The sequence below is a fragment of the Euprymna scolopes genome, chromosome 6 (assembly GCF_053919585.1).
Source record: "Euprymna scolopes isolate OS-2025 chromosome 6, ASM5391958v1, whole genome shotgun sequence".
NCBI lineage: Eukaryota > Metazoa > Mollusca > Cephalopoda > Sepiida > Sepiolidae > Euprymna > Euprymna scolopes.
The window spans coordinates 137,147,609-137,157,814 of NC_136487.1; the positions used below are offsets into that span (position 1 = coordinate 137,147,609).

The window sequence follows — 10,206 nt, forward strand, 5'->3', positions numbered from 1 at the left end:
TGGGAGCAATGGCAATTAAAGGGTGGCTCCCCAAATCCCGAAAGCTCGGGCCTCACCATCGGATATATAGTTTAAGGTCATATCCAGGACCGCATTCACATGGAAGGACCAGGGTTACCAGTACACATGCCTGGCATTTGGCCTTATCTCGGATGGACAAATCTTTTCCCATCGTGTAGTAGAAGCCTTAGCTGTGGTCACTTCACGCAGCAACATCTTGTCCTATATTGATGACAACTTGGTGCACACCAGGACATTTGCTACTTACATTCTCGCACTCAAACAACTGTTTGCTGTCCTCCGAAAATTCCAACTTAAGCTGAACGCAGTCAAATGCTCCTTTCTTACACCAGAGGCCAAACTTCTCAACCATATAATAAACAGCGAAGAGCTCCGAGCAGATTCTGGATACATTCAGGCAATCAGAGAAATGAAGCCCCAAACTTCAAGAAAAGAACTTCAAAGTCTTATCGGCTGTTTACTATAGATCAGACAATTCCTCGAGACACTCCTACATGAGCAAATCAAGTCGAACATGTTTTCAAATCTCATGTTTCCCATACACAAATTCAACAAGACCAACAGGCCATTTCACTGGACAAAGAATGTTGACAGAGCCTTTAAAAAAGTCAACTGACTTCTCCAAGCCCTTCACACTCACTACAGATGCCAGCGACATTGCATGTGAGGTAATCCTAACGCAAGAGGCCAACAATAGGAAGAAGACATCATCACAATTGCATCCTATATCTTCAATAGCACGGAATAGAATTGGTCTACAACAGAACGCGAGGCATATGCCGTGAAGTGGGCGATACTGAAATTCAACTATTTTTTACACAACCACCCTTTTGTCATCTTCACAGATAACAGGTCGCTGACATATCTGGACCAACAAGAATTCAACAATGCAAAAATACGAAGATTGCAAGAAGAGATATCATGTTACAAACTCGTCTTGGAATGCGTGGAGGGCGAATCCAATGTATGGGCTGATATGCTCAGCAGAGGCTGCGGACAAAAGAAAACCAAGGCTCTGAGCAACCCAAACCCAGCAGGGAAAACATTCACACTAAGCGGCTCTAACTTATGCATTTACATCACATTGTAGTGCATCGGTGACATACACAGCCTACAACTCGTCTCCAAGAAGCACACACCACAGAACGCCCACACACAGAAATGCGTCAGCGACGCATTCTTCGCTTACAACACCAAATCCACCATTCCTGCTGAAAGAATCTGCAACTACCTGGGCATTGCAATTGTACAAGGATGAGACCTTAATTAAGATCATACACACACTTCAATCATCCCACTCAGACGGTCCACAAATTGATCGCAATGATCACCAAACCAAGCTGTTCAAGAGAAAATCTCATCAATTTTTTCTTGTGCCGGGAACTGCCATCCTAATGATAAGAGACTACAAACATTCCCCAAGGTTGGTTGTACCATACAAACTCCAAGCCAGATATCTCTAACAAGCACACAATGCCAACAACCACTCCGGCATAACTCAGATGCAGGAACTCCTTTCCAGTTATTGGTGAGAATCCAAGAACAGCAACATCAAAACTTATGCTGATTCTTGCATTACATGAATGAAATACAAGGGGAGCTTCAGTAGATGCACCTACTGGCCCATGGGTCACTGCAAACAGGGGAAGAGACCATTTCAACTTGTCTTCATAGACTTTATCATAATACCCAACTCAATGGGAAAACGCTACATACTTACGATATTGGACAGCTTCAGCCAATACTTCACGGCCATACCATGTGCATGAGATCATGCTATTGACACCACCCATGGATTATACTAGTTCTTCCTTCAATACAGAGAGATCCCACGCATAATGTCCTCTGACTGAGGCATGCACTTCACAGGAGAAGTCTACCTGGCGTCAGCAAAGCTCAGGGAGCATAGAGAGACAACACTGGACAATGAAGAATGCCCTCTACATGATATGTGAAGGCAGACACTGTAAGTGGACAGACGTTCTCGAATGCGTCGTTTCGTCTATGAACGCCACAACTAACAAAGCCACCGGCGTCTCCCCACATTATACAATCACCAGTCACCACCCTAATATTGGTCTGCTGACACTTCACAGAAAGGAAGCCAGGAGCGAAAACCCGGGAGCAAATGACATACAAGTCAACGCCTTGCTAAGACAGATTCACCACAGCATCACTTTGGCCAATGATGAAGCTGATCACAAAATGGAGAACAACGCAAACCAGTTTACCTACAAGAACCTGCTCCAAGTAGGAGACAAGGTCCTACTCCACCGGCCACAATCAACCACAGCTCTATGATCCCACCTGCAATGGGTAGGAAACTTGTCAATCACCAAAACAAACATCAAGAGAATGGCACTACAACCTGGACACACCGTGCCCATATCCGACATGTAGCTCCACGCCCACCTCACCTTTCTATCACAAATCTCCCACCCTCACTATGAGATGTCGAGGAACGTCCTTCAAACAACCCCACATACAACTCCGATGAGAATCGGACATCACCCTCACAAGTCGACTAAACCAGGAAAATCCTAGCAAGCACGACAGGAGGACAACTCCCCACACGCTTAAGAAACTTCATTATGTAAATATGATCGAGATGGGAGGGGGGGGGTTAGGGTTATATCGCATATCCCTCCAGATTTACAAAACAAAACATAAAATCAGTAGAAGCAGTGATAGTGACAACAATGGCGGTGCTGAGACGAACTGTTTGTCGACACAAACTGAATGGACATACCAAACGCACACGAAAGCATCAAAGCCGTTTTTTTTTTCTGTGTCTACAGCAATAGCATAATTCGCGAGTCATCCCAGCAAATAAACCACTAGAGGGAACAATTCAACGTGTATTTATATTCATGCAGATATTCTGTATGATTTCTACTTGCGTAATATTTGCATAAAAGTAAACAGAAACCTCTTTCTATATATATATATATATATATATATATATATATATGCGTATATATATATATATATATGCGTATATATATTTGTTTTAAAAAAATTTGCCTACCAAACTCTTTTGTCAGTTTTTGGACTTCAGACATATAGGGTATTCGAACCCATGCTAAATTTTATATCTGGGTTTAAGCTGGGGAAAATTAGTGCAAAAGTGTTAAAATTAAAAAAAGAAAATAGAACTCGCTGGGATCAACGGCATTACAAATATGCATGGGTAATGTAATAGTATTGGTTCCTGATTTAATTTTTAGCCTTGCAGCAAACATGTCTACATAGTTGTGGCAATAAACGTCAAAGGAATAAGTAAATTGTAAGCTAAACGTTTTGGTTTCGATTCTCGGTGGTGGCGCACAAGACTTTTTTTTTTTTTTTAAGTTTGTAAGTCATTACTTTATATTGGGTCCAATATAATATAATAATAAATACGAAATCTGCATTAATCAAAATATCATATTTAAAAGTATTTTACGACCGGGCAATGCTAGTATATATTATAAAATGATATGTATAATATATATTTCTTTAAATTCACATGAAAGTTATAGTAACTCAATTAAGTATACGTCACAAGAGCTCTGTCTCAGATTAGACACACACACACACACACACACACACACACACACACACACACTTTAAAGCGAATCTTAACCTGGGTTAGGAGATGGAAAACTAAACCAAAACAAAAATGTGATCAACGCATAATATTGAATGAATGTAAATAATTATCATATTTGTTTCATTGGTTAAATAAATAAATAAAACATACCCTCTTACAAACAAGTGACAATTATATTTATACAGTCTGAGTCATCATACACACAAGAAGCCTTTTATTGTAATGTTCAGTATTTGCTGTTTTGGTTTATTTCTGTCTGGAATTTTAGGCTTTCTTTTTATCCCGTGCTTGGGGTGGGTGCTGGTCTAGCCACACTGAAGAGGTGTGAGCGAAACAGTGTCTGTAGATGACAATTGATACACACACACACACATAATTTTTATTTATACAAATATCTACAGAAACGTCAGTGATATGACGTTTCAATCAGTAGTCATTAAAAATTACGATTTTTTCAAGCAAAGAAAGTCGGTCTTTCCTTTAGTTATGGAATGTGTGTGTGTGCCACAACTAATTGATAACCCCCCACACACACACACACACAAAAAGAGAAACTTAATAATCAATTAGTTTAATATATAACTTGGATTATTCGAACTGCTAATCCCTTCTGAATTGCTATATTTACAACATTTCGGTCGTCGACCCCCCCCCCGTCCTTCTATAAATGCCCCCTCTTGAACATGGGAGAAATTTTCAACTGAACCTTTTAATCAATCTATTTAATCCACGGGGGTAGAGTAGAGTACTCTAACCCGTTCCGGTTCACAAATTCACATAGACCCATGGCTTAGCTGCAATACCGTTGATAAACCATCAGTTCCAAGTGACAATCTTCAGGGTTGAAGGTTCAATCCTTGTTACAGACGATAATAACATATACTAACTCGGCTAGAAGGTTACCAAGGTTCGAAACAAAGATCGGCTGAAATCAAGATGAGAATAGTAGTCTGAAAATCCAGATAGGTAATCCTCATTTCAAAGATTAAAAAAAAAAACAACAACAAAAAAAACAAAAAAAAACAAAAAAGAAAAGTGTTATATTAAAAAGGATACTTATGCAGAATATAGATCGTGCTGAAATAATAACGTTATAATTTAGAATGCCTTTTGTAACTATTCTGTACTTTCATCTAACGATTTAATAAAATATACCGTAAAAACTAGAATTTGTCCTGAAAATCCTATCTAAGAAAATATCCGTACTATTCTGCGTAAGTACTAAAACGGTAAAATAAATTACATAATAGTAAAACAAAGAAAGATAATTAAGACAACAAAAACGATGCAATTATGATATAATAAACTAAACAAGTAGGCATAGTCCGTGAGTAAATTTTTTTTTTTTTTTTAATTTATAAAGAAAACGATTTTTTTTTTAAATTTTAAAATATAAAGGCCTACCTACGAAATGACTAATTAAAATATAACGGAGTTAAGACACGATGAATGTAAACTATTTACGGTAGACGTGGTTAAGGCATCTGCCGCCACTTAAGTGATCTCTCTTTCTCTCTCTCTCTCTCTGTTTTAATACAAGAAAGAAAAAAAAATATTACATAACTTCAAGAGAAATCAAACGGAATAATATTGATAATAATAAAAAAAAATTACATTGTTTTTGTTTTACTTCTACAGAATTTGAACCGAACTGTTTTGTTTAAAAAAAAAAAAAAAAAAAAAAAAGTCGATTTGGTTCAGTTCAAATTCTACTTATACACACATAACTTAGTAGTTTGATATTGGTTTTATTTTTTTTTTTTACTTAAACACGCGAATTTTTATTGTTAACTAAAAAGATAAATCTTAATAACTAAATTAGGCGGACCTGAGCGAGACCCCCCCCCGCCGTAAAACTAATTCCTTTTCACTTTTTTTTTTTTTTTTTTTTTTTTTTTTTTGCGGACTATCATCGATAACAGACTTAACTTTCATATTAGCAGAAAAAAAAATCTTAAGTTTATTTAATGACTTTTAACACGGGGGATCACTTTTCAATTATAACGTTTGAATTTAACCTGAAAAAAAAAAAAAAAAAGTATTTAAAAGTAGCGCGGTACCAAAAATGCATAAGCACCTTCAATCTTTTACAAGAACATTTCAATTATTTCATTTTACACCGCAGCAGCAGAGCAGAGCACTCAACAGCGACACGTGAAACCTTAATAAAGAGAGTTGTGCTGATTGACCACAAAGTGGGGTGTCATTTTATTAGAATGTTATAATTGAAAAGTGATCCCCCACGTTAAAAGTCATTATGATTAAATAAACTTAAAAATTTTTTTTCTCTCTGTTAATATGAAGGTTAAGTCTGCTATCGACAATAATTCGGAGAAAAAATAAGAAAACGTCAAAAGGAATTAATTTTATGGCAGGGGGGAAAGCTCGTTCAGGTACGCCCTAAATTAAAATAATTAGGTGCTTATTCAGATTGGCACTTATCGCGACAATTAGAAGTAAAGAAAATGCAGAAGTCTGTATGATGTATGTACTCGTTACAAAACGAAGATGTCATATTCCAAAAATCACGTGAATCGATCAAGTTTTATTTAAAACAAAGAAAATTAAAATTTACGATTTTTAGCGATTTATAATAAGCACCAATAAAATGTTCTGTTTATTATTTTGGTATTTGTTTAGTTTAATCAAGACATTAAAAAAAATGAAAATCGTGAAAAAAATTATATTGTACGTACTCATTCATTATGGGAAAAAATTTCATATAAAATCAAATTTAATTTGATCAAGTAATATATATATATATATATATATATATATATATATATATATATATATATATTACAGAGGAAAATCAAACTTTAATGAGATCGATCGCGTCGCGGCCATCTTGTTTATTTCGCGGATGAGGAGGGGGGCGCCAGGGGAGATAAATCCAATCACCGCTTACAGTTTGTCAAAATTTAACGAGATTATTTTGAAACATGGGCAGCAAAAAATATCGGGATAAATTTTTTTTTTTTTTTCCACTTATTTTACAGAGTTTTACTGTCCTTTATCAATCAATTATTCATTTTGTCCTTTGTTAATCACTTTTTCGTTCAACCCTCTCGATTAATGTGCATTAATTGAAGGGGGTTTATTTCGAAAGCCGTTCCTAACATGGGGAGGTTGGGGGTGTTTATTCCAAAAGGCATTTTCTTATTTGCAACCTCTCCCGAATCAACTTCTTAAAAAGTAAGTCTTCGGGTTGTCCCCCAGTACACTTTCACAAAAAAAAAAAAAAAAAAACTTGCGATTTTTTTGTATGACAACTTTATTCCATAACGAGTACGTAGATTTTTTTTTTCTTCAATAGTTTCATTTTTTAATGTCTTGATTAAACTAAAGAAATACTATTGCTATATATCTTTTTAAATAATAATAAAAAAAGCTTTTAAAAATGCATAATTTCAAGTTATATTTCGTTTTATGACGAAAAAAAACAAAAAAAAAAAAAACAAGAATCCGCGCAATGATGCATGCACATGTTGATTATATATATATATATATATATATATATATATATATATATATATATATATATATATATATATATATAATTATTTACCGTTATTCGAAACTATAACGTAACGATGATGAAGCCAAAATCATCATCGATATTTTTTGTTTTCGTTTTAGAAAAAAAAAAAAAAACATTTTGTTTTTACCTTCAATGATTTCCTTCTAGGTCCAGAGTCGTAGGGTCCACAGAAATAAACACGCTTCCACGGAGGCCTTCCCGGCACGCGAGTGTATTCTTCTCCGCGGAGGAGGAGAGTAAGAAAGAAAGAAAGGAAGAGTAGAAAGAGCGATGATGATGGTTGTTATTATAAGAGGGGATGCCGAGGCGGTTGTATTCTCACATGGTCTACAACCGGTGTTGTCTGCTCCGCCTGCTTCTCTGGCAATCATTTGCCAGACAAGTCTCTAAAATAATCACTTCGAGATCACTCTTTCAACGTCCCCCCCTCCTCTCCACGCTCTCGCACTACTATTACGTACAACGCGTACTGATGACGTAGCACAGTCACGTGACGACAAACTGTCTATTCTTCTATTTAATTGGACCTCCCTCTTCGGTCTCAGGGTTGGGGATACCCACATGTGTCGCGAACGGTGGTGTTCTATTTATAAATATCGCCAAACGTAATCGATTACATAAGTCGATCGGTTATTTATTTCACGATCTATTCAATTTTTTGGCAATTATTTTGAATAGAGTGCGAACTAAGGTTCTGCCCCCAGCCATTCTCTCTCAAATATATATATATATATATATATATATATATATATATATATATATATATATATATATATATATATATATAATGTAATTGTATAAAGAGTATACTTATGGCAAGTGAGCCACACAGAATCGTCTGTGATCCATTGCACAGAAGAAACGCATTAGACTAATTATTATACTGAAGGATTCTTTTGTTAGAATGAAACGCAAACGTTTCTGTGAAGTTCTCTGTTGATAATTTTGTTTTTGATTTGTCTTTTGTTTGTTTGTTTGTTTTTAAGCTCTACTCAGATGTTGAGCACTGTTGAAGTAAGTGTTGAAACAAAAAGTATCATATTATCTTATAAATGTATAATATAAAACAGTAACCTCCAACACTCTCCCCCTCTCTCTCTCTTTCTCTCTCTCTCTCTCTCTCTCTCTCTCTCTCTCTCTCTCTCTCTCTCTCGGGCTTTGTTTTCTCATCCTTTTGAAGGGAATCGCCTAAGGCACCCTATAAGAACATGCTAAACAGGCTGCCAAAATAATTTTTGTTCGGCCAGAATGCGCTTCATCTAGGACGCAGGTTTCAAATCGCACTTTCCAACCTTGTGTCACATCTCATGCTGTGAGAGGGAGATAAATCTCTCTCTCTCTGTAGTGAAGTAGGAAAAAAATAGAAATTCAAAAAAAGATATATAAGACACAGCTGTTCCTTCCAAAATGTTGAGCTCTTCAACGTCCAAAAATAATTCACCGTCACAAAAAGAATTCACCGTCACTTCTTCCAACCGTCGTTTCACTCTCTGCGCTCTTCTCACTGCTTAAAAAAAAAAAGTACCGTTTATATGCTGCCCATTTCTCCACTTATGCAAATTGACTATCAACCAGAGCCATCTAGTTTTCCATTTCTCCAAACAGCCAATTTGCAAAGGGGGACAACTCAAACCACACGCCCCCTTGATCTACACGATCATCACATGTCAACCCATCACGTAGTCACTCGACCAACATGGCGGCCGTCTCTCTCGCTGCGATCTCCGCAGAGCCTCTTCGTGAACGTCGCTACTTGGCTCGACGTTGCTGTCTTCCTCTGATGACACCACTACCGGCCGCACATCAAGGATGTGTTGAGGGATGCCATCGATAGATACATTGTTCGGGGACTGGACACTTGTAACAATGCCCCTCCCCCAGTGTGTGGTACAGCGAGCATCAGGCGGTTTGATCCACACTTCCTCTCCAACTCGCACAGTCGCTCGCTTCTCGCCTTCCTCCGTGGGTACCTGTGCAGTTCGGGGATGCTGCCATTCGTACTTGAAGACTGCCCTCTGCAGCACTGACTCCACTTTTTGCCCTAACTTTGAAGCCATATTATACAAGAAGACAGCTTCTGGAGGAGAAATCTGGCCCCTTTCAGCTATAGCCTTAATGGTCCTGTGATGCCGCTCCACAATTCCGTTTCCGCCTGGTCTATATGCAGCCCTGAAATAGTGTCGCACTCCCCACTTATCCAACACATTCTCCATGGCAGCTGAGCAAAAGGCAGTTCCATTGTCCATTAACACTTTTGTCACTGGACCCCTCTCCAAAAACACCTCTTCCAAGACCTTTGCAATTTCACCTGCATTTTCCGCCTTGATCTCCCTCCAAATGGCTACTCTTCCTGGTCCACAGTCGACCATTGACAGATACGGCCTCTGTCGATAGTGCGTTACGTCTATCACCAACCTGCTCCAGTTCTCTACCACCTGAACCTCACCAGCTTTGTGTCTACTCGGCGCAGGGTCGATTGATTGACACCGGCTGCATCTCTCAACCACTGTCCTAACGGCCTCCTTTGTGATTCTGGAGTCCACCTTCCTGGCCAAGAACAAGGTTCTGTCCACTCCAAAATGGTGCATGTCATGCAAATCCTTCAGAGTGTCTTCATTCAAACAACATATTGCAACAGCCCCCTCATTCGGCGCCTTTAGCCAGGTCTTCCGCACCCTCGTCATCACATCTGCTCTGTTCTTCACTGAAGGAACGATAGTGACCCTAAGTTGAAGATCAAATTCCCTAATCAGCTCCCTTAACATCATCAATCGATGCTTTACTAGCATCTCGGCAGCGCCTTTTGTCTTCACCCTCCTTTCTCCTGTAGCTTCGGACTGGATCCAAGAGAACACAGTGGCTGAGTCGGTCCTCACCTCAATATTCTGTAGCCCCCATTTCAAGGCTAAGTTGATGCCCTTCATAACTGCATCCAGTTCCACCACATTTATGTAAGCCATGTCGTCCTTCTTCCGCAACCAAGCAGCATCTTCTGCAGTAACACCCCCTATCTCCAAGGTGACCCCCACTGCTATACAGCTTGCATCACACC

At 38.3% G+C, this 10,206-nt stretch overlaps 1 protein-coding gene across 1 annotated transcript in view; it reads right to left on the bottom strand.

Moving 5' to 3' along the window:
* The window catches only part of LOC145277978 (oxidative stress-induced growth inhibitor 1-like), a 204,298-nt gene extending 196,695 nt beyond the window's left edge, over nucleotides 1-7,603 (bottom strand). The window contains exon 1 of the mRNA XM_080130116.1: nucleotides 7,282-7,603. The gene's annotated coding sequence lies outside the window, so the exon portion shown is untranslated. The remainder of the gene's footprint in view (nucleotides 1-7,281) is intronic.
* Between the last annotated feature and the right edge of the window lie 2,603 nt (nucleotides 7,604-10,206).